This window comes from Paramisgurnus dabryanus, chromosome 16 (assembly GCF_030506205.2).
Source record: "Paramisgurnus dabryanus chromosome 16, PD_genome_1.1, whole genome shotgun sequence".
Lineage (NCBI taxonomy): Eukaryota > Metazoa > Chordata > Actinopteri > Cypriniformes > Cobitidae > Paramisgurnus > Paramisgurnus dabryanus.
The window spans coordinates 34,623,661-34,649,250 of record NC_133352.1 but is presented as its reverse complement, the minus strand read 5'-3'; the positions used below and the strand labels follow the sequence as shown (position 1 = coordinate 34,649,250).

Below are 25,590 nucleotides of genomic sequence, written 5' to 3'. Positions count from 1 at the left end.
CAAGGCAGGGCCGCTGGAAGTCATTTTGAACAGGGGGTGCTGTGAATTTTTTTAACCAAAAAACCTATGAGCCTATAGGCCTATTTAAAATACATTTTAAAAATAAATACATTGAGATTTACTACTTTATTGTCATATACACTTCAGGGCACACAGCCAGGGTCTGAAACACACAGACATCATCAGTTCTCAGATGAATATGCGCTATTAATCAGAAGCAAAAATACTTATCCCAGGGGGAATTACTTTCGTTACAATTTACATACAACATATAATATTATAACAACATATAATATTAATTAAACTTCACAATTTTCAATGTCCATGCGGACGAACATATTTTACTTTCGTTTTTAAGTTAAGATCACACGTCGATTAACAGATGTAAAATATTCTCACATTAACATACCTAGTATATTTTTATATAGATCTTTTTTTACTAAATAGTACTATTACTGTCTTTTTTAAACATATAAATAATTCATAATTTGAACAAAAATAATAATGGGTTTAGTTCTGATATTGTATACTTTTATAAAGAAAAACATGGTGTATAATTACATTTTTAGAATAGGCTTTATATAAGGTTTGTACTGTAAAAATACTTTATTTGTTACAAACAAAAGATAAAGAATTTACAAACGTGTGGAGAGCCATTTCAGCACTTGGACAGCGAAATGTTTTTTTTAAAAGCATTACTTAAAATGTTTTCTCATCTCACCATATCTACAGGTGCAGAGTCATTATATACAATAAATCCGTTGGGTAGCATTTAAAAAAAAAAAAAACATTTAAAAGTAGATGCATTTGTTTAAAGCAAAGCATTTATTTACTTAGCTACAGATGAAGCAGCTCTTTGCGCCTTCTAACGTCTCATAATTGGTCATCATTTATGTCCAAGAGACTCAATAATAATCTGTTACATTTTAATCCTTTAATTTTTCATATTAAAAAGCGTTTTTGTGCTGCTGCGCATCCATGTAATAAACAAACCCGCGTTGTCATTCCGTTAATACGCATATTATCAACGCGCTCTTTACTCGAACAGAAAAAACTCGCCTCGCGAATTGCGCCGGTTGTATAATAGAGATTCCAAAGTCTCTCATGAGCTAGAGGACTAATATCCAGGGAGTTCAGTATTTCTGTGTGGGCATGCATCAGGGAAAGGTGTGTGAGTCTTTTCTGGGTCATGGTGCTGCATACCAATGTCTTCAAAAGATGCAAGGCGGAGAAAGTGCGCTCGGATGAGGCCACGGATAGGCACAGTAATGAAATTAAAATCCAAAATACACGTAATAACCTACGTGTGTCAAAAATAATTTCCTAAAATATTCATAAGTAATATATCAATTGTGCAAAATATTTTAACTTAAAAAAAATATATTTCTCGCCTTCCCGCGACCATGCGTCAAGGTCTGGAGGAAAAGATACCTGCCCGGATTCCACGCACGCATCTGCAGTTATATACATTTTACAAAACCAGTATTCATTAGATTTTAAGAACTTTTTTGCCACTTTTAAAACTGTAAAACTAAATAAAAAAGATATCATATGCCGAATAAGCATGTAATCATATGTTTTCTTGTTCGCTCCACGCAACACGGGTTTAAACGCCGTTTTTTTTCTAAAGAATAATGTTTACACTTTATTGGTGGTGGTTGAGAATAATTTATATTGCTTGCAGAATAATGTATATTGCATTTTAGCGCAATATAAATGTATCTTGTTATTCTTAAATTAAAGAATACTAATATATTTTTTACAACATTTTTAACTTTAAAACATACATATAAAGATGCTTTGTACAATAGCTTTGCTTCTGACAACAATTTTCTGTAATAAATCAGTAAATGAATCACAAAATGTGTTGAAAGTGGCGAATAAAATGCTTGTCAATTCAAACAAAGGTGTATAAAACCGCTTTAATTAACAATAACTAAACTGTGCTCTTTTGCATACCTCTACTTTTCTCATGTCTTTCTTTATACCACCTTTATCTTTTTAAAATCTTGCCACTTTTAGAAATAATTTGTTTGCATTTTTTGTATACTGCACACTTTATTTGCATCAACTATACCCATAATAACATTTTCTACGTTTTTCTTTCAATAAGGAAATCCGTTTATTGTTATGAATAACGGCTGAAAGGATTAAAAAAAATCATAACACTGACTGCCTATATGCGCAAGAAAGGTATTATTAAAGTTTTAAATATGTAAAACTAAATAAAGATATCATATGCCCACTGTACAGTATGTAAGCATAGGCCCATGTTTTCTTGTTCGCTCTGCGTGGGTTTAAACGCTATTTTTCTAAAGAATATTTTTTTAACTTTATTGGTGGTGGTTGAGAAGAATTCCTCTTTCCATATGTAAAGCATTTTAGCGCAATATACATGTGTCATATTATTGTTCTTAATATATTAAGAACAATAATACTAATATATTTTTACAACATTTTTAACTTTAAAACATGTATTTTTATACCACATGAATCTCTTTAAAATATTAATACTTTTAGAAAAACGGACATAATTATTAATATTATAAACAAACAATGAAACGGTGTCAAAATTCGACAACACAAATAATTAAGATATTCATTGTAAATAGAGTTAAGGGTATTAGGCTCACACTAAATTCTTTGTTGCACTTAGTATAAATGCCCATTGCACGTACAGTCATCTTAATATATGTATGCGCTGTTATGCTGGCAAGAAGGGGTTGACGTCACTTTGCTGTTTTAATAGAAATATAAAATATTCAGCAATGCCCTTATTAACTTCTGGAAACAACCGCAATGACAACGCATATAAAAATGTAGATTTTTATGCGCCACCTGGTGGATTTTCTGTGAAGCGAAACACATTAAGGGAAAAGGGAAAGTAGCCCCCCCGAAAACACTTGCAGAATTCTGCGTGACTCCGCGAGACGATTTGGCGAATGCCGCGGGAGAAAACGCGCGTTTTTAAAGGCCACATCTGTATCGTGTCTTTTGCGCCCTCAAGTTCTTCATTTTAAATGTAGTGATAACAGTAGTGATGTGCGATGTACTAATTTTTTCCAGGCACATCTGCACCGCATCGAGTTAAAAACTATCACAAATGAACAAAATGCTGCAAGTGCACTGCAGGTCATGTGACAAGAACCAACCGACGGTTGCGTTTTCCGCACGGTTTAAACGCAAAATGTGAACCGCCCCTTAAGTTTTTAACACATTGTTTTGTGTTATGCTATTTAACATATTGGGCTCTATCTTACACCTGGCGCAATGCAGCGCAATGCGCGACGCAAGTGTCTTTCGCTAGTTTCCACCCTAATTTTCACGTTTAGCGCCGCGTTGTTTAAATAGCAAATGCATTTGCGCACCCTTTTGCGCCCATGGGCGTTCTGGTCTGAAAATGAGGTGTGTTCAGGCGCATTGTAGGCGCGTTGCTATTTTGAGGCAACTAAAATAGACTACGCCATTAACCAACAAAAACCTGGTCTAAAGTCTAAAGTCAATGGCGCAATGTGTTTTATGTTATTTAAAGAGCGCATTAGTAAAATGCGCCTATAAACGGGAGGACAACGCGGGTTTGCTTATCACAAAGTACATGAATGCGCAGCAGCACAAAAATGCTTTTAACTATGAAAGATTAAAGGATTGAATGTAAAAGATTATTATTGAGTCTCTTGGACATAAATGAGGACTAATTATGAGACGTTAGAAGGCACAAAGAGTTGCTTCACCTGCAGCCTGGTAAGTAAATAAATGCTTTGCTTTGAACAAATGCGTCTGTTTTTAAATGGTTTTTTTTATGCTACCTCACGGATTTATTATATGATGACTCTGTACCTGCGGATGTGGTGGGATGAGAAACATTTTTAAGTCATGCTTAAAAAAACCTCTTTGCTAAAAAAAAACCCTGTCCAAAGTGCTGAAACGCGCATAGAGCCGTTTGTAAATTCTTTATCTCCTGTTTGTTACAAATAAAGTATTTTTAGAGTACAAACCTTATCTTACATGCTTGTAAATTATTTTTGATGATATTGGATAGCCATACATTTAAAGCAATTACAAGCCTGCTTTTTTACTTCCATGACTAAAAGAAAACGGGTTTTAAAGGTTTTAATAAAAAAATAACAATTTCAATACAAGTGAAAAACAACACAATTATTTAACATTAATCTTAAACTGGGGATCTTCTTCCTACGCCTAGTTTTTCAGTTTACAAAGTCCGTCATCTAAATAGGGATTAGACAGCGCCAGCTCAACTTGCTTTTAAAGGGGATGAGAGCTGAGACTCTCATTGGTTTACTGCACATTACGCCCAAAATACTCCCATTACAATAGGACCAACCCTTTTCGACCATGCGCTCAGCGCACAAACCATTTTTCCCGTCGTTAAATTAGCAAAAGTGGATTCGGACACGCCCATTTACACGTTGCGCTGTGCGCTTTAGACAATGTTGTTACAATTATACACAGATATGTTTATAGTAAGATAGACACAAAATGTGTTGTTTTAACAAAACCATTAGCTAAAAAAGAAAACTTAAAATTTCAAGTTAAATTTTCTGCAAGTTTTTACATAACTGATGTTATATTTGAAACTTAAATCCTACAATTAAATGTGCCATAGAATAAATATGTGTATTTATCTAGGCATAGATAAATAATAAGAGCTCTGTACATGGTTATAACATATCATGAGCCTCAAACACGTTTGTTTCCTCCTCCTTATGTAAATCTTCTTCATGCAAAAGACAGCTGGAAAACAGACCAACTGTGACGTTACAGTCGAGAAGTACGCCCCAACAGGTTTACTAATGTGAGCTACTGCCATGAGCCTCAGAGCAGAGCCAATCAGAGCAGAGCTCAACATTATTATTCATGACCCTTCCAAATAAGGTATAAATAGACAATTTAATTCAAAGGACAAATCCTAGGGTTGTAAATGGACATGTAAAAATGTTTCTGGATAATTTTTGCGCTTAATAAAGTTACATACCTTCTATGTAAATATCAAATGACAATTTAATGTATTATTTCAATACATTTTTTGGCACCTTTAAACAGCTGAACCAGCAGCCAATCAAAGTCACTCAAAGGATAAATAATGCAAAGAAACCACACTAATAAAAAGATGTCACCAGAAACAATTACGCAATGCCACGATAAAATATGCACTAGTGCGTTTTACCATAAATAATTGTTTTGTTCTACAAGGCAAACGATTTCAACCGACTGAAGCAGGAATGCGTGATATTGGAAATTTTGCTGTAAATATTAGCACATCAGAAGAGTGTTTGCCAGACTCCAGAGACGATACAGATGTAGGAGTAATTGATCAGACCGAAACCCTTGTATTGCCTGTTTTGAATTTTCAAAGAAACACTACTTGATCAATTCAATCCGACGGAAGACTGTGTTTCGAAGAGGCGTACACAAGCATATATTTTGTCCCCGGGCGGTTGAGAGAGGTGTGCAGTTGGTGCACACGGTGTGCACTATTAATTGTATACTCAATCCCATTTGTTTACATTAGTTATTAAATTGGCATGATAAAAATCTCATTATATGTAACATCTCGCTGACTGTTCGCACTTAATTTCCTGTTGATAGAAGTGCCCTGCAAAGCTTCTTTACCACGGTACAAAGACTTAACTTGTCTGAAATGCAATTACTGATGTGTTAATGAAATAAAGCAGCGATCACGAGGTAGCGTGTGTGTTTGCCACAGCCTACTTTCATTAACGCACACCTGCACACGAGCAAAGCAAATCTCTGACAGCCATTAGGGCCACCGTTAGTCTGCAGCATTTAATTATGCCTTTAAAACGAGGTCAGCGTCGGAAGGACAAACATATTCGAATAAACACTCAATGTGAGATTCAAGCTCCCACCTGAAAAATTCCCTCTCATCTCCAAAAGTGCTTACAGGGTGCACGTCAAATTACTCATCGCTGACTTCTGATTCATTTCTGATGGTCTGTCATTCTTTGTGTAAGCCCTTGAGGCCGTGAAGATCCTTTACTCTGTGGACAGGTGGCTCTCGAGGGCCTTGTGTTTGAGATAGGGGGGTCAGGTTAGTTTGACCTCGGATCTGTGCTGATTCTGACATAGTGCGATCCGTGCACAGCGTCAAGTGGGATGAAAAGCACTGACCCGGAACCGTCAAGGGATCCCGTTCACCTCTGGGATTTCACAATGAGCCACTGATAAAATGTTAGAGCTGAAATATTTACACATGCCACGCGTGTGTATCATCCAGGATGTCTTCTACTGTTTACAGACGACGTGCGATTTCATCTCCAGAGTCTTTTAGCACACAAGACGTGGCGTTAAAAGGTCACGCAAGGCTGCGGCAAACAGAACGGACTCTGATAGCATGCAAAATTACAATGATCGGCTTCTTAAATCCACTTAAAGATTTCATAAAACGTGCACAGCCGTTGATAAAGACGGAAACTATGAGTTACGTGCAAAGGCTTTCAAACAGGATTACAAGCGATGGAAATGACGTGGACACTAATGGCTGATGCTATTCTTTGCCGGTAATCGCCAGTAAATGACTACAGGAAGCAGGCGGACGGGAAGTATTTTCCATTTGCTTTTGATTCTGCTTATTTCCCTCTTTTTCATCTCTGCACACACACGCCGAGACAATTTATATGCCGAGTGGATTTGGAAATTCTTTTTCATCAGGACAAAAATGACAGTTTGCACTCTTCACGCATTCCTGCTCCCGCGCATCCACGCCGGCGACGCAAAACAGCTCGGAAAATTAAAGCCAGTAATGTTATTTTTCCCCATCACGGCTGTGGTTTTTGATTTATGTCCTGTGTGTTTTAAATATTGATCAAATTAATGCATCAGTGCATGGCATCAACTGGAAATGTAGGTGTCACAATGGGAGAAATTTACTGCGTTAAAGAGGTGAACACTGAGTGTTATAAATTATAAGGCATCTGATTAATATTCAGGTGACATCTAGTGAATATAATCCTATGCTATTCATTTTCAGTGCCACTGCACTACTTCCCATTACTCATGCCAAAAATGAATCAATAAATCATGATTCATGACAGCTTTATGGAGGCCAAATATCGCACGGCCACCAGGAAGCTTTTCAGGAGGTTACGTGCCGTCAGCGGATCAAACAGAACCATATGTTCTACAGCGACGTGAATGACGTACCACCCAACATCTCAAGGGTCTTAAGGCGAAGTCAGCAATTATTATAAGTCAAGTATCATCTGTCCCAATAAACATAAGCGTCGCATGAGCATCTGCTATACGAGCAAATTTGATTCAAATGTTTGAAGTGGTACGTGAAAACATTTACTCATTTACATTGATGAAATTGGAATATGCTTTTATCTAAAGTGGCACGCAAACGCATTAAAGAAATACATCAGCGTGCTCTTTTCCCAGCCCACCTTGTTGGCTGTTTATGCTAAAACACTCGAAATCGACATTAATGTCCACTAAAGCTGAGGGATACAATGATAACACAGGTGTAAACAAGCAAGATCTTACAATGTGTAAGCCTGAAGACTACTAGGCAAATAAGACCTCATGTACCCTCATGTACAAAATGCAGGGTTATTTTCAACCCAGGGACAAATTATTGATTTATTGACCCATTGAATTAAATGAACCCAGAAAATGCTTATATTTGACCCAGCAATGGTTTAAAACAACCCAGCATTTTGGGTTAAAACAACCCACAGTCCAAGGGTATGGGCTCGTACCTTTTTGACCCAATGTTTTCAAACCCGGGTCCAGTGATCCTCAGCGGGCCACCAGAAAATTTCAGAAAGACAAATTTTTTTTCAAACTTATTAATTATGAGTTCAGCTCTCATTTCTTGCTACATACCTTCCAGAATTGATTATATTTCCTATTGTGTTTTCCTCATTAAAGTCCCCTTCATTACACTTATTTTTAACTAGCCCAGCCAGTGGGTTAAATTAACCAAATTTGTTTTATATTTGACCCAAAAAATGGGCCAGCATAGATTAAATTACAACCCAATGGGTTGGGTTTGTCTCTTTATTGACCCAATGTTGGTAGGTTTGTAAAGCAAGATATAATGTCCAAGTTGCTGCAATACAAATAAATATAAATTGAAAAATATTTTTCTTCAGCTTTATACATACAACATTACTCTAAGGTCTCCAACATGGTGCCCGCGGGCAGCAGGTTGCCCGCACGGAGTCTGTGAGTTGCCCGCCAAAGCAAATTTTATTAATAGCCTCAGTTTTAATATTTATTTATTTACTACATATTTTTATATTAGCTTGGCTTCTTTTATGTATGTTAACATTTTAATGATAAAACATTAACAAGTAAAATAAAGTAAAATTAAGTTTTAAGTAGACTATTTCAAATAAGTAGCCCTTCAAATAGTTTTATCTATTGTGGTAGCCCTTGCTAGCCCTGAACTAAGAGTACCAAATTGTATTCACTTTACATAAAAATATGTACATTCATATATATATTTAAGGTATGGGGCCCCTTACAAAAGTTTTATCATATTTTGGGGTAAAGTTTGAGAAATCCTGACCTAATCTATACTAAAACTAAAAAACTCCTGAGATTTCTGTTACTGTTGCGGGCAAAAATCACTGATCTTGCGGCACATTTTCTTAAAAAATGTGATGGAATATGCAGGGTATAAATGCAACTTTATGGGATGAAACTTGAACACTTCATAACGTTCCCATGGCAACAGGGGACATGGCTGCTAAGATATATGTGACGTTTTGTTACGAAAATGCGGGGATTATGAAATCATGCAAGCCCCGCATATTATGCACAGAAATCTGCAATTTATGCTGCGAAAGTGCAGCGTATTTAAAAAAATGCGGCCACGCATAAATATGTGGACCTTGGCTGTGTTGAATTATGCGATTGCATAATTTCGTTTTTCTGGAGGGACTAAATAATATTCAAGATCCAATAAAAAAGAAAAAAAAAGTATGTATGTATATGAATGTATATATATATATATATATATATATATATATATATATATATATATATATATATATACATATATATATATACATATATATATATATATATATATACATATATATATATATATATATATATATATATGTATGTATATATATATATATATGTGTGTATATATATATATTTATAGTGTCTACACCAGTTCATATTACAAAAACTAATTTAAATTTAAGCACAAATCAGAGCCAGGTTTCTCTCACCCGTGAGCAAACAGCAGGGGAACAGAAAGCCCGAAGTGGAGTGATTATAAAGCATGGAGGGGGTCGCGCTGTTGCTTCACTCAAGTCAAATATACTTTTCCAGAGGATACAATTCTGACAGCATTTTTTTGTTTTTCATGTTAAATGTCAAAGTCCATTTGTCTTTCAAGTTGCATTTCTGAGATCTTACTGAGAATGTGAGAGCCAGAGACCCACAGGACAGAAAAGCAGCTCCAAACTGCTATGTCACACCATTACAGTTAATACGTACTTTGCTGTTTGAAAAGAAGGCATTTGGAAATCTGCACACTGCTGTGATAACCAGAAAGATGACAGTTCTTGTTCTCCCTCAGCCTCACCTGCCACTGCCTGTCTATGACATCTCAACTCAACTCAGTCAGCCAAATGTCACGAAGCAGAAAGTGAAATCAAGCTGGCATCCGGTGAAATGATGGCATGGAAAGAAGGAGCTTCGGAGATGTTGTTCTCTCGGGTGAAGTGAACGTCATGCGGTCCTGTTCTCCTGGACTCAACCAGACTAGATGACAGCTCACCTTTAGAGATGGAGACAGATTACAGTATCAGCATTGTCAGGAGAAATCATGCAGGAGTTTGACAGTAATTTTATTGCTGTCATACCATACTACACTTATACAAAAATACCATTGTATAGTTTTCAGGATTTGTACTATCCACACAATTCCTACACCCCATGATGCTTTGCACAAATTATGGGCGTGACTTCCGGCACGTACTGTTACTGAACCGGAACTTTCCATGATGATTACGGCCATAATTTCATGTATGAGCCGGTGTGAGGATGATATTAAGAAGTGTCCTGATACATCATATGAAGATATATTCAATCGTTTCATGTTGTTCCTCAGGGGTGACGGGTCTTCAATGCGCAACACGACAACCAGTATCTACACAGTGGGACAGTCAGTCGAGTGTTTAATACATGGAATATACAGAGACTTCTTGTTTTTAACCTTTTTAAGTTGATGGTTTAAAATGTCACAACTGTCCCTCTGGTGTGAGTTTTTTTTTAAACTGCAATTTTTAATCGACTTGCTAAGTTTTTATGGCGACACATCAAGCTTCACGCGATCCAACAGCAGCAGTAACTTATGCTTCTCATTCAACACATTGTAAGTTATTTAAACAAACCATAATAAACATATTAAACTACTATTACATGTTTTCAGTATTGTTTTTGTTTTATGAAAATATTATTACTGTATGCAGTAAATAACACATGAGCTTTTGAAATGATTTGCTTATTTTAAAAAAATCATTAAAAATAATTACTGCGTTTGAATCAGCTATTATGGCAACCCCTAAAGGGCTTGTTACATTTGTGCATAGGTCCTACAACGTAGGTGCGATGGCGTAGGTTCCGTGTCAGTTTTCATTTATACTTTTGCGTCGTCGTCTGCGTCGCCCTGCAAACACGCGCAGACCGCTGGTAGGCAGTATCCATATAGTTTTTTTTCCATATAGTGGACTTCAAGTGAGCTCAATGATTTAAAGGTCTAAATTACAGCTTCAAAGTGCTCTAAACGATCTGAAGCAAGGCATAAAGGTCTTATCTAGTGAAACAGTTATCATTTTTGGCAAGTTGTGTAATAGTCACAGAAAATGTGATTAATTTATTTGTGTCCAAGGCACGAAATTCAGCTTTTTCTCATGCCTTCAGCACAAACTTCTATTAATAGTTTTTCATGTCCGTGGCATCACTTTCTTTTTCGTTTCATTTTAAGTATTGTTTTCTAATTTTTCCCCCTATTTTTAATCATTGTCACTTGGGATTAGGGTTAGATTTGGGGTTTGGGTTAGGATGTAATTTTATGTATTGGTTTCTACGCTTTTAAAACTATTCTCGCCTGGGGTTGGGGTTAGATTAGGGGTTTGGATGTTTAAAAATGTAACAGAAAGTGATTCTAACCCCAACCCCAAGCGACAATAGTAAAAAAAAAATGAAAACAATACGTAAAATGACAAGATGCAAATGAAAAGTCGTGCCACAGACACGAAAAACTATTTATAGAAATAAATGGAAAAAGACATTTGTGCTAAAGGCACGAAAAAAAGCTAAATTTCGTGCCATGAACACAAATAAAAAAAATAAAAAAATTTCATGACTATATGCGTGACCTTTGGTGTGATTACCTCATACGTAAGGTCATGGGTGCATACCCAAGGGCTAGTGTAAGACGAGAAGTTAAAAAGTACATATTTTTATATTTTTGGCAAAAACTACGATTGTTTGACTAGATAAGACCCTTATGCCATGGTTAGGATCTTTGGAGGCCTCTGAAGCTGCATTGAAACTGCAATTTGGACCTTTAATCCGTTGGGCTCAGTTGAAGTCCACTATATGGAGAAAAAACCTGAAATGTTTTCCTCAAAGAAAAGTAATTTCTTTTTGACTGAAGAAATAGAGACACAAATATCTTGGATGACATGGGTATGTAAAAGTAGCGCGTTTTTAACACATACCATGGTAATAGCATGGTTTCTCTAAAAAAACTTTACATGCATATGTTAATCCGACAGCAAATCCTTTTTTTGAGCATAACTGCAATCCATTATATAACAACATCCTGCTATAAATTCAAACAGAGTTACAAAGAAAACTACATTTATTTTAGTCGACGTTAATCCACTCCTTACAAAATACACCAGAGCTCTTTACGGAGGAACCAGGATTTAATATTAAGAGCGCAAGAGAAAAATACATCATCCCGAAGGTATTTAATAAAAAAGATTATACACCAGTGTCGTTAAATACAGTTGAATAATTGAGTATTCATAATACACCATTTCTGTGATTCAAGGTCATGCACTTTTAATACTCATGGTCTACAGCAAAACACTGGAGGTGTGCATGAAGCATACTACAGTATATGTTTTTTCTCTGCAACACCTTTCATATTCTGTAATTCTGTCGTCTTAAAGTATTAATACGAGTCGTCAACACGTGTCAGCCTGCTAATCTGGTTTCATTTATTCTAAGCCTTGTGACTTTAACTTTGAAAAGTTTTCTCACTCTCCAGGGTCACACATACATATCAAAGCTCGTCTCCATCCTAATATGAAATAACAAGACGGCAACAAATCAATGCTCTGGAAAAATCGTTATTAATAATCACAGGATTTATTGGCACTTGCACGACGGCTGCTACAAACCCCGAGTGTGTTTTTATCAATGTCTAGAATAATTGAAATTCAGGGAGTAGATAAATGTACGGCGACCCTTGATGGCAAAAACCTCAGGAATGTTTTAGGAGGGAGAGTCACAAATTCATATGAGGATGGGGCTTACAAGGTTAGCAAGGGTTGCAAAGCTCGGGAATTTTGAAAATATTCCATGTTGGAAATTAAAGGTTTGTGTAAAGTCCGATATTAAATGTTTCTTAGTTTGAGACACAACAGAAAAATGTGGTATGAAAAACAGCCAAATTTAAATGATTAAAAAAAGGCAAATAAATAAAATAAGTTATTTAAATCCAGTGGCGGCCGGTGACTTCTCGATGCGAAGCTCATCACAACATGTATGTAGCCCATCATGTGTGTGGCTCATCATGTCAAAATATGTGTTCGGCGCGTCATGTAAACTTACGTGCATCATACGTCATGTCAAAATATGTGTTCGGCGCGTCATGTAAACTTACGTGCATCATACGTCATGTCAAAATATGTGTTCGGCGCGTCATGTAAACTTACGTGCATCATACGTCATGTCAAAATATGTGTTCGGCGCGTCATGTAAACTTACGTGCATCATACGTCATGTCAAAATATGTGTTCGGCGCGTCATGTAAACTTACGTGCATCATACGTCATGTCAAAATATGTGTTCGGCGCGTCATGTAAACTTACGTGCATCATAAGTCATGTCAAAATATGTGTTCAGCGCGTCATGTAAACTTACGTGCATCATACGTCATGTCAAAATATGTGTTCGGCGCGTCATGTAAACTAACGTGCATCACACGTCATGTCAAAATATGTGTTCGGCGCGTCATGTAAACTTACGTGCATCACACGTCATGTCAAAATATGTGTTCGCCGCGTCATGTAAACTTACGTGCATCACACGTCATGTCAAAATATGTGTTCGGCGCGTCATGTAAACTTACGTGCATCATACGTCATGTCAAAATATGTGTTCGGCGCGTCATGTAAACTTACGTGCATCATACGTCATGTCAAAATATGTGTTCGGCGCGTCATGTAAACTTACGTGCATCATACGTCATGTCAAAATATGTGTTCGGCGCGTCATGTAAACTTACGTGCATCATACGTCATGTCAAAATATGTGTTCGGCGCGTCATGTAAACTTACGTGCATCATACGTCATGTCAAAATATGTGTTCGGCGCGTCATGTAAACTTACGTGCATCATATGTCATGTCAAAATACGAGCCTGCTGCAGACGCTTTGAAGGGGTTTATGATAAAAGAGATGCTCGCGTTTGACAGATACTTGCTTAATCTCATGTGTAATAAGAGTCTCTTTTATCATAAACTCTTTCAACTGAATTTGGCAACCTTATTTAAAGCTAAAGTTAACTATGTGATGGCATACAATGAAAAACATGATTTATCATTTTAATGCATTCCAGCTGAAAGAACTGACTCAACGTCACTTTAAGATCCTAATAATATTAATTCACTAGATATCTTTACCTAAATTTTTTATTTTAACAAAAGCAGACTATAATTTTTTGCTAAATTTTCATAGTGTTAAAATAGTGTTGCATTTGCAAATCATAAAAGATTTATGCTATCAGAGAAGAAATGTAAGATGCAGCAACTGGTCTGATAAGGAAACTGACAGTTCCATCAAGGGGTGTGAAATTCTCTCACAGTGACCCCGGGGCTATCGAGGCCCTCGAAAACATTGAACCCATCATTCAAAGCGCTGATGCGTATTTGTCCTGATGTGATTTTGAAAGACACGTCTTTCATGACAATGTGTCGACTTTACGGCTGTGACACAAGTGAAAATCCAGTTCCCCTTGTGGAATAGAGGAGACCCTTTGGCTATGTCTTAATCAAGCACTTTATCTCACACCTAACAGGAGTGTCCACAGCAAATCCCTGTGAATGATAATCAGGGCTGTTTTGCCGTCGTCTGGATGCTTTAACCCTCCAGTTGTTTACTAATGAATTCCTAAAGTGCTGCAGGAAAGTTGATTAGAATGGATTAGCTGACCTCGCCACGTCGCCATTTGCATTCGGGGAGGCAACACCGAGTGCTCGCCCAGCCGTACCGTCAGCCAACCCTAAAAATCTCCATCTCCCTAATGGGAACTTTCTTCAGCTGGTCCTTCATGCCTCATCCGGTCCGGTTTCGAGAGCGAAGAAAAAACAAACACGATTTGAATCAAAGCAATAGGACTTTTACAGAACGTGACCCCTCGGGCACATCGACTCTGTGTTCTCCCATCATTTTGGTCAGCTAATTAAGGTGCAATGTTCCAGTTGATTAGTTTTCATTGTGTAATTACTGTGCAGTCTGTTGTGGGATGTTTCCTTATGACTGCCAGACGCTCGTAGCTTACCACAAACAGAAGAGGGAAGAAGACAGTGGACTTTCAGGGTGAGAAGCGTCCCTGGGAAACGCATCCGCTCACAAGGATCTGAGGAAACAAGATGTGCAAGATGTGAGGAAACAAGAAAGATGTGTTGATTACCAAAACCCGTGGTTCGTAGAGGTGTCTGTGTTCATGGTGTGTAATAAACCAGTTAGTAGTTTAGCTGTTATCAAAATAGTTTGGCTTTTAAGTAAGAAGGTGCTTTTTCCAACAAACATCATTGAAGACAAACACTGAATGCAATGTGAATTGTGTTTAGTTGAGTGAGGCAATAATCCAACACATTTCTTTATACTCAATCGCTTTATTTAAATGGTTCATGCATAAACTGTTTTCTTCACTTTCTAAGATTTGTTTTGGAAAAAAGCAGCACCTAAATGTAAATGTTACTCAATGTAACAATTCACCAGCTTTTTTTTATTATTTTATGCATTGCAAAAAATGACTTTCTTACTTAGTATTTTTGTCTTGTTTTCAGTAGAAATATTTAAAATTTCTTAAATTAAGATGCTTTTTCTTGATGAGCAAAATGACCTAAGAAAATAAGTCTAGTTTATAGACAAAAAATATTGTGCTTAAAACAAGCAAAAAAATCTGCAGTAATCATTTTTTGCAGTTAAGGTTTTTTTCAAATATGTAAATTTTTTTAAATCAAGATGCATTTTCTTAATAAGCAAAATGACCTGAGAAAATAAGTCTAGTTTTTAGACAAACAATATCAAATTTAAGTGAATACACTGCAAAAAAATTATTTTCAAGAAAAACATTTCTTATTATTTTTGTCTTGTTTTCAGTAGAAATATCTAAAAATTCTTAAATTAAGATGCTTTTTCCTGATGAGCAAAACAACCCAAGAAAATGAGTCTAGTTTTTAGTGATTTTGGGAATAAAACAAGCAAAAAAATCTCCCAATGGGGTAAGCACATTTTTCTAGGATTTTTCTTGAATTTAGTGTTTAAGAAAAATGTTTTTTTTTACTTTTTTAAAGTTTTTTTTGCTTACCCCATTGGCAGATTTTTGTTGCTTGTTTTATGCACAAAATCACTTAAATTTGATATTTTTGGTCTAAAAGTGATTTGTCGAGAAAAATGCTCAAAAGAAAAAAAGTGAAAAATTATTTTTGCAGTGTATGTATGGAGCCAGAATGATCTTAATAATAAATCACACAAAAACACGATGCACACACGTGTAGCCAAATTGAAATGCATGTAACCAAATATATATATATATATATATATATATATATATATATATATATATATATATATATATATATATATATATATATATATATATATATATATATATATATATATATTACACAAAAACCAATTCACATGCACAAAATAAAAATACATATTCATAAAATACATCTGAATGTGTTTCATAAAGTACAAACGAAAAACACAATTCACAAATGTACAACTGTGCATGAAAAGTTTTGAATGTTTAAATTTCACAAGCTTATTGTGACTGTGAATGTGCGAATCGTCTTTTTCGTGTATGAATAGCTTTGGATTCGTGTGTTTGGTTTTTTTAGACTTTCCTGCCAGCGCGCTTCTCCAACATGGGTCACTCGTACTCTTTAGCCAATCAGATTCAGGCTTACCATGCAACCAATCATAACGCGCCAAAAGCGCAGCACTAACGGAGCTCAGCTTTGCACACCATCTGGCTTAATTACAACAGAAATTAAGCTTTACGTTATCAATCAAGCATGGCGAACGAAGAACGGGATGCATGTGTAAGTTGTTACTTTATTTGATATTGTTTCATAAATTAATAATATTGCTAAAATAACACACATTTCCATTGTAATTAAGCCAGATTGTATTAAAAAAAGCAAAGAAATTTGCTAATGGGGTAAGACATTTTTTCTTGAATTAAGTGTGTAAGAAAAAGTTAAAAAAAATCTTACCCCATAGGCAGATTTTTTTTTACATATTTTAGGCACACTTAAATATTCCTACACTTAAATTTGATATTTTTTGTCTAAAAATCAGACTTGTTTTTTGCTTTGCTCAGTTCATTTTGCTCACCATCTTGATTTAAGAATGTTTTAAGTAGGGCTGGAACGACGCGTCGACGTAGTCGATTACGTCGATTACGTAATTACGTCGATTTGCCGGAAATGCGTCGATGCGTCGCACTGTTTACATTTTGAAATGAAGGCGGCTTCAGCTCTGACCGGGTGATACAAGTGTTATACCAAACAGACAGAACGCGATCAAAAGTGTGGGAATACTTTAAGCAGAGACCAAATAAAACACATACTGTGTAAAACTGAAATGGCATACCACAGCAGCGCAACACCCGTGTATGATCATCTTAAAAGAAGAAAACCTGGAGCTCTCCGACCTCAAAATGACGAGACGTCAGCGTAAGAATTTGAACTATTACAGTAAGTTTTTATACAACAATAGAATCAATGCATATTGTGCTTAATACAGCTGTGTTTACATCTTCGTTTAATACGAGCTGCGAGACGCCTGACAGACGCGACATTGCATCGCTTCTGGGCAGTATGTTGAAACAGTAAATAAAGAGCAGGACATGTTTTTATATTAAGAAGTTATGAAATAATAAGTTACTGTCACATTGAGAACTGATAGGCATGTGCCCGCGTGCACTGAAAGCCAGCTGGCAGTGCGGAGTTCCCAATGAACGTCTTTTTTGCGAATATGTGCGCAGATTTTACAGAAGCTCGTCTTGTAAGGTATTCCTGACATGCGTTTATTTAAAGTAACAGCAGCTTAAACGCTGTTTATAAAATATTAGAATATCATACTAACTGAACTTGTTTTTTACCCGGAACTTAAGAAAAGTTAAATGTTAAAGTTAAATGAGAATGCAGTACTACTAATAGTAATAATATTAACAGTAATAATATAACCATTACATTTTATATAAGGGTTCATGAATCACAATGAACTTATTTTTACTTCAGTCTGAACTAATGCTGAGTTAATGCATGTACTAATCATAAACTAATGTTTAAAATATTAATATATGCCTATTTTATTGTTTAAGGTGAATAATGCCTCTTTTAAAGTGGCACTGCCACTTTATTTTTCATGTTGAAAATTTTGGTTTGTGTGTTTGTTTAATTAAGAAAATTCTTAAATAAAATGTTGGCGTTAATGGCAGATGTTACATTTATTATTTGTTGGGGAATTATATGTATAAAAAAATCATTAGACTATTCGATTAATCGAAAAAATAATCGATAGATTAATCGGTTGAAAAAATAGTCGATAGTTGCAGCTCTAGTTATAAGTGCGCACCTGAGCGGGAACAGTTTGTGTCAGAAACGGAGATGGCAGGCCAGACCTTAACATTTTTGCAATAGAAATATGAAATTTCTGAATGCAGAACTTCTCAGTCATAAAAAGCACCTGAAAGAGATCAAGCCTAAGCCAAGTAAGAAAAAATAACGCAAAGTAACTTAAAAGAAATGTAAGCATTACTTTCCATGAAAAGTAACTAAGTAGTGCTGGGCGATAATTCGATAACGATAATTTTACCGATATAATCTTTTTCGATAAAACGATAAGGACAGCTCGATAAGTGATCGATAATGTTTACGCACTGTGCGTAATGTTGCGCAAGCACTTCCGGATGCGGCACGCGCTCTTGGTTTACAATCACAGTGTCAGTTAGACTTGAAGGAGTGGAAGATGAGGCAAGTTATTCATTTATTAGTAGAGACCTATGATTTTCGCGATGCGGATAACGCGGACGGAATCACGGAATCCAAATGCGCGGAAACATTTTCTTGTGTGTAATGTTGGACGCGCAAACAGGGTTCGTCAAACACAGCAGACACAATAGGTGCAGTATACTGTACTTTCATTCAGCATCCACCTTGCGCACGCACACTCCGCACAGCTTTAAAAGTATATTTACAGGACATTCACAAATTCAGGAAACTGAGGAAAAGCAGCAGATCCACCACTGCAGTGAATATAGTGTTTGCGTATGTGCGCTCCCACAGCAAAGTGACACCCTTGACATCCATTTATCAGCGTGTATAGCTCGTATATGTATAACACACGCGTGATCACTGAACTAAGTTTTCTTTCTTGTTTAAGTGAACATAAACAGCTGTTACTCAGTATATTGAAACTTAAAGCAGTCTGTCTTGGGTCCTAAAGTGACAGTAGTCTGCTGCTTTTGTGTCAGAAATGTGTTGATTTCATAACAAATAGATTTACATTTAATACAGATGCATTAAAACAAGATTTTAGTATTTGTATTTGTCATGTTCTGAATAAAAAGTAGTTTAAAACCATTATTAACTGTCTGTTTTTTACAATTTTCATTCAGGAGCAAAAATCTGCCTTTAAATTTGACAGGAGTAAAGATTTGTTATTTATCATGATAATTATCGATATCGAGTGATATGGAAAACATTTTCTCGATAATTTTTTGGGTCATATCGCCCAGCCCTATAACTAAGTAATGCAATAAGTTACTTTTTGGGGAGGAACTTAATATTGTAATGCATTCCTTTTAAAAGTAACTTTCCCCAGCACTGGTTTTCTTTATAGTAAAATATATATATATATTTTTTTATAATCTGAAAGCCTGATATATTGTGACCATGATAAATTAATTTTAAACTACTTGCCAAGCTACAAGCTTATACTGAGTAACTTTTCTAAAACTGACAGACAACATTTTGACAAAATAGCAAAAGAAAATAGCATTGCTCTTGACAAAAATAATAAAATTGAAGTAAGCAAACCAGCGCCCTCTAAAGGAAAACAAAAGCATTGCTACAAACCCAGACTACCGCTACAGACTACAACCCTCCTAAAAAATCATCTAAAACAGTTTAATCACTGATGGCCATTCGGTGGACTATTTTCTCCACAATACTTTCCATTTATCAGACGGAAAATGACCGCTGCGGAGAATAGACTAGAAAATTGCTTTTTTCTACCAATTCACACCAAATACGTCCATTCAATTGTACAAATAGCTCTTTAATAGAGATAGTTGAAGAGCAATAACAGAATAATCAAAGGAATTCACATTCAGTATTATACAACAATTTTATAGTCAGATCCCAAACAGTAAGAGCAGTTTATCTGTACAATAACATTTATATAAACCATGCACAGCTAATAACTGTTGTGCTGAAATGAGGCACAGGATCAGTTGCTCGACTCGAGTGCTTGATCTTTCTCATTTCATTGAGCAGATATACTGTGCATAAACTTCATAGGACGACTGACAGGTGGAAAATAAATCTAACAGTATCTTCCAGACAGATACATATCCTGGTGTGATTAAGGAAATAGCGCACCTGGTTTCGAACCATTGTTTCATTTCGAAACCCGCATTCGCCTCACTTTCCGAGCGGCCCAGCGGGTGAGCATCTCTATAATGATGACGCTTACAAGAGACACAACAAGTGGCAGCCAATCTGCATCTGAAGCCAATTAACACTTGAATCAAACCAGGGCGGCTTCATTTGCAGTTTTACAAGAACTGACAAACATGTTTAAACAAGCGAGGAATCAACTACAAAGGTGCCATAGGCCAGGACTCACAAGCAAAACAGATCCACCGAATGACAAGATGAACATTTCCACCGCTGTTATTCTTTATGTTTGTTCCAGAAAGAGGCGGGCATCATAATGTAGATGATCTAATGGGGGCAAGAAGCAGCTATATGAAGCGGAGGGAAATTGCTTCGATTGCGACAAAAATCAAGTCGAAGCGCTGAAGCAATACGAAGCACTGTGGAAACACATAACGCCGTGCCATCTCTTCCCAGCTGGTGGGCAATCTGGCCAAATCTAGCACCATGAATGACATCAAGACGGCTACGTTCTGCAGCAGTGTTTTGTCAAAACATGACCCGTCTGCACAGGAGAACAGAAGTCATTTGCTTGGAAAAATATACACATTTTTACATTCATCTCACTTGTAATCTTCAAATAAAAGATTTAACCAAATCAATAACAATCCTTTGCTTCTGTGCACACATTTCCACGCGACGATCCACTGAGAATCCCCAAACATATCTACACAAACAACTGTAGAATCGAAATGTGTTATTCAAGGGTCAGGGGGTAGCTCAGAGGAATATGCGAATAGGAATTGGGTAGGTTTGCCTGCGACGACTGATATATCTTGATTGTATTATGCAAATAGGCGATGCTCATTTCTTATTTCTTTTTCCCTCAAGTGGACATGGTTGTTTAATCCCAGGCATACTGTTTTGTTGGAAATGTCAGTCAGAAACAGGACACATTCACGAGTCTGACAGGATCAACAATGCAATCACCTCCACCCCAAAAGCACACGTGCCGATGTGTTCAGGGTGCCAAGTCATGTCAATCCCTATTGTACAGTATGTAGGTGAGAGAGATTATACAAGACTTGACAATAACCTTCATGTCATTTACTGAAAAATGTACAGTAAGCGCCCCGATCTGCTACTAACCAACAGCACTGAAAAAAGTGAAGAATTGGATCATCTTAAAATATTACTTCAATTCGTAACATTTTATGTTTTTAACTTAACATTTACATTTAAAAGAGTACCAATTAAAGTAACTAATCCCATTGGACAAGAGTCAATACCTCTACAGACATCTGATATATCTGCATCCAACAAAACCAAAGGACAGACAACTTACAAGCACAACATCAGACAAAATGAGATCGACATTATAGATACCTAAAGTACAATGTAAAAAATCATTGTTGCACTTTTTTTAAGTTTAACTTTCTTAGTAATGAGTGGCTAAAAAATATAAAAAAATAAAGTTGAAATAACTTAAGCTAATTCAACTTTATTGGAACTCCTCACGAGTCAAGAAAGCTGAAATTTATTATAAATTCAAGTTGATTAAACTCAAATGTGGTGTGAGTAAATTTTAGCGGCATCTAGTGGTGAGGTTGCGAATTGCAAGCAACAGCTCACCCCTCAATTTCAAAACACACAGGACAAATATGTCGTCGTCTGAGAGAACGTCTCATTCTAAGATAATAAAAACAATACAGTTCATTATGTAGGGTCTTTATACAAACCTGATAATATAGTTATGTATATTATATTGCATTTCTGTCAAAAGATCCTCATAAAAGTAATGCAATGCACCTTAAAAAAATGTGCAACAAGGATTTTTTTAGAGTGTACTTAAAGGGATAGTTTCGACCAAAAATTATAATTAACCCATGATTTACTCACCCTCAAGCCGTTTGAGATGCATATGTCTGTCATTTTTCAGACAATCACATTTGTAAATGTAAAGTTACGGGTCTACTCCTTCAAGTTCAAAAAATGTGCATCCATCCATCACAAAAGAACCAAACGGTTCTAGGTGGATAAACAAAGGGCTTCTGAGGGTAATCCTTGCAGGTTTGTCATAGAAATATCTATTTTTAAAACTTTACGAACGAAAATAACTAGCTTCCGGTAACACCGCCATCTTATGGGTGTTTCACACGGTGAGAGTGTACGCAGTTTGCCGAGGGTTCTTTGCTGCTGCATTTGTCAAACATCACTAAGAAAAGTGCGTACACTACGCTGATGCGCTCTTCTGAACATATTTCTACAACAGCACTGAATGGATTACCTTTAAAAGGCCTTTGTTTATCCCCCTGGAGCTGGCTGGATTATTTTGTGAAGGATGGTTGCACATTTTTTGGACTTGAAGAAGGTGGACCCCATATTATTTATAAAATAACTGAAATATTATGGACATATGCATCTTGGACGGCTTAAGGGGGAGTAAATCATGGGTTTATTAAAGCAATAAGCCCCAAGAAACAGTGGGTTACCAGTGCATTTTATAACAGCTAAGGGGCGTTGTTAGGCACGACGCGATTATGAAATGCACTGTAAACCCACTGTTTCGCGGGACTTATTGCTTTTATAAAACGGTTACTTCATGTACATAGCAGGATTTTATAAAATAAAACACAAATAAGTTGTAATTATATTAGTACAAATATAAGTCTTCCACCAAACAAAGTAGTTCCTCAGAATCAAGAGTGGCTGCAACAGAGCGCAGTTCACAACCAACACAGACGCAGCAAAGACACAATGAAAATATGATTTAAGACTGTGGTGTTTATTTTATAAATCAACATTCATCTAATTTATACATTAACATTTATATTGTGCAACTGTTGAAGTGATGATCAAATATGCTTGGAAGCATTCTGAACTCTTTCCCCGTCAGCGTTTTTTTTAAAGTTGCCAGCCAGTTTTAGTTTAATGCCTTACAGAAAAAATTTTCTTCTTTAAATAAACATAAAATATCAAATGAAAGAACAGACCATCCGCTTTGAAACAAAAACAAACAAAAAAACATTTCATCCTACCTTCATTTGTTCTCTTATCAGTTATCACCTCTCAAATTTTCAGCTAAAAGCGGAGATAATTCCATTTTTGTGAAGAACTTTTGTAAGAGATCAGATTCAGAGCCATCAAAACTTACACATCACGCTAAATCCACTACAACGCTGTTGTGTCGAGTGAATGCGTCAGTGTTTAAGTTGGGTAAGATTGCCATCTAGTGGATAATAGCGGAAATATCAATTTAAGACAAAAACAACTCAGAGAACGTTTTCTCTTTATTGACGAAATGACTTAACACTATCTATGACATTTATCTGGATATCGCCATAATTGTGCAAATGTAGAAAAATTTAAAAATGATTAAAGACACTGTTGTTTATTTTCATAAATCAGTACGAAGCAACAGTGGCGCAGTGATACTTACGTAATACGGTCTGAACCGTTTACCGGGGTATTTTATCACGGCTTAGAACGCGTCATCAGAATGAAGAACCAGAGCGAGCCGTTTTATAATATAATTTTTGGCTGAAGTATCCCTTTAATAATTGTACAGTTTGTTTGCTAAGCAACATAATGATTACGGGTTTGATCCCAGGGATCCAAGATAAAATTTATAGACTGAATACAATGTAAATCGCTTTAAATAAAAGCATCTGCCCAATGCAGAAATGCAAATGTCACCTCTGACTTGCTCACCATGGGACTACTAATATCTAATAAGAGATACAAAATTATTATTGCAATGAAAATTTTAAATTAACATTTTTATATCACTTTGTGTCATATACTGTATGTTTATATTTAAAATGTTGGGGCAAAATTTCAAAATGGTAATCGTAATCATATTTTTTGTGACAGAATGTAAGATGCTTAATATTTAATTGATAAATAAATACAATGTAAATGACTATACCCCAACATTCAACATAACGCATACAAAACATTTACGTTCCTGGACTCCAACTTTTTTAAAATTTTCAATAAAGTCTATAATCTCAGATTTCTATACTGAATATATTTGTACATTTCCGTTTTACACTTTAGCAATGTTTTTATCCAATGCTTTTTTCAACTTCAAAGAGACATTTTGTCTAAGGAGGCAAAGTCTTATTTGTAAAGGGGGTCGCACACCAGACGCGCCGTTTTGAAAAAAATCAAACACATTGTTTTCTATGAGTGCACGCAAACCGGCGCCGACAGTGCCGCCTGCCCCCGGCGCCCAGCTACGACTCAGGAAGTTGCTCAAATTCCTGTCGCCCCACATAACGCCACTCACATAGTTTAACATTAAATAACATCATATTTGTCCCAAATCATTTATGATTAACATTGGCTGCTAACATATATTTAGCATTTTGAAGTAGACGCTATCTGACTGAGCTTGTGCTATGTAATGTGCACTTCCGGTTCTACGATACCTCTGAGTTGTCCCAGACGCGACTCGACGCAGCGCGGTGCTGAGTTGTGCGTCCGGTGTGTGACGACCTTAACTCTTTCTCATTTTAGAGATATTTTGTGTATTGGCTGTTTCTCTTTCCATCACCCAGTGGTTGTAACCACATTAACCTCAGCATAAATCACATACAGTATACCATCTATATTAACCTAATTAATATTCGAGTCAGGTCTTTGCTATTTCATGACATCACAACCAGCCTGTCTGTCTGTGTCCGCCAAGTGACACCCACTGGCCCACACATATATGAATGATTCCAGTAGCTGAATGAGATTCTGGTCAGATATTATTCATTCACAGTTTACACACAATGAACTGTCTGCTTTCACAATCTTATTGTCTAGTGATACATCGTTATAAACATTCAGAATAGTTAGCGTTGCATGAAAGCCTCGAGTGCTAGCCTGGCCCGCTCGTGAAGACTCGACACGACACGGTGGCAGATGTCAATATGAGTCAACGTGAGACTCCCAGACAGATCTATCTCACACCACCTACACGTTCAAGCTGACACGCGGGGGCAACTTTTCAGAACACGCGGGAGGGCTGGAGAACCGGTGGCGAAATAAATTCAACACGGACGTGAAATGCCAAAAGTGTCGGTCAGTGTGGCGCATGTTGTGTTACTGTAGAAACGCTGTGGGGTTTGATATTGATAAGTGCCCAAAGCAGGTGCCGTGCTGCTGAGCGGATTGGCCGAGGATAAAGAGAGCGGAGAACCAGGCAGGTGGACGGCTTAGTTTGATATCTCGTTACTCTCATTTTATCTCAGTATGGCATGGAAACGCAGCATCACGTGAAGGCCCCGGGGGACCAAAATACAAACATCTTTTCTGTCTCACTCTTTCTCCAATGCCTGTTATTTATATATTTACTTCTTTGCATTCTGCAAGAAGGTTTAGATTCATTAGTTTTTAGTTTAAGTAGCTCAGCTAGTCTGAAAACCCTCCTGCGGAGAGTTACTTTTCTTCTTAGG

General features: G+C 36.4%; 1 long non-coding RNA gene across 1 annotated transcript in view; it reads right to left on the bottom strand.

The window, feature by feature from the left end:
• Window positions 1-9,228: 9,228 nt before the first annotated feature.
• The window catches only part of LOC135745658 (uncharacterized), a 35,649-nt gene continuing 19,287 nt past the window's right edge, over window positions 9,229-25,590 (bottom strand). The window contains exon 3 of the long non-coding RNA XR_010531316.2: window positions 9,229-9,781. This is a non-coding gene — a long non-coding RNA (uncharacterized lncRNA). The remainder of the gene's footprint in view (window positions 9,782-25,590) is intronic.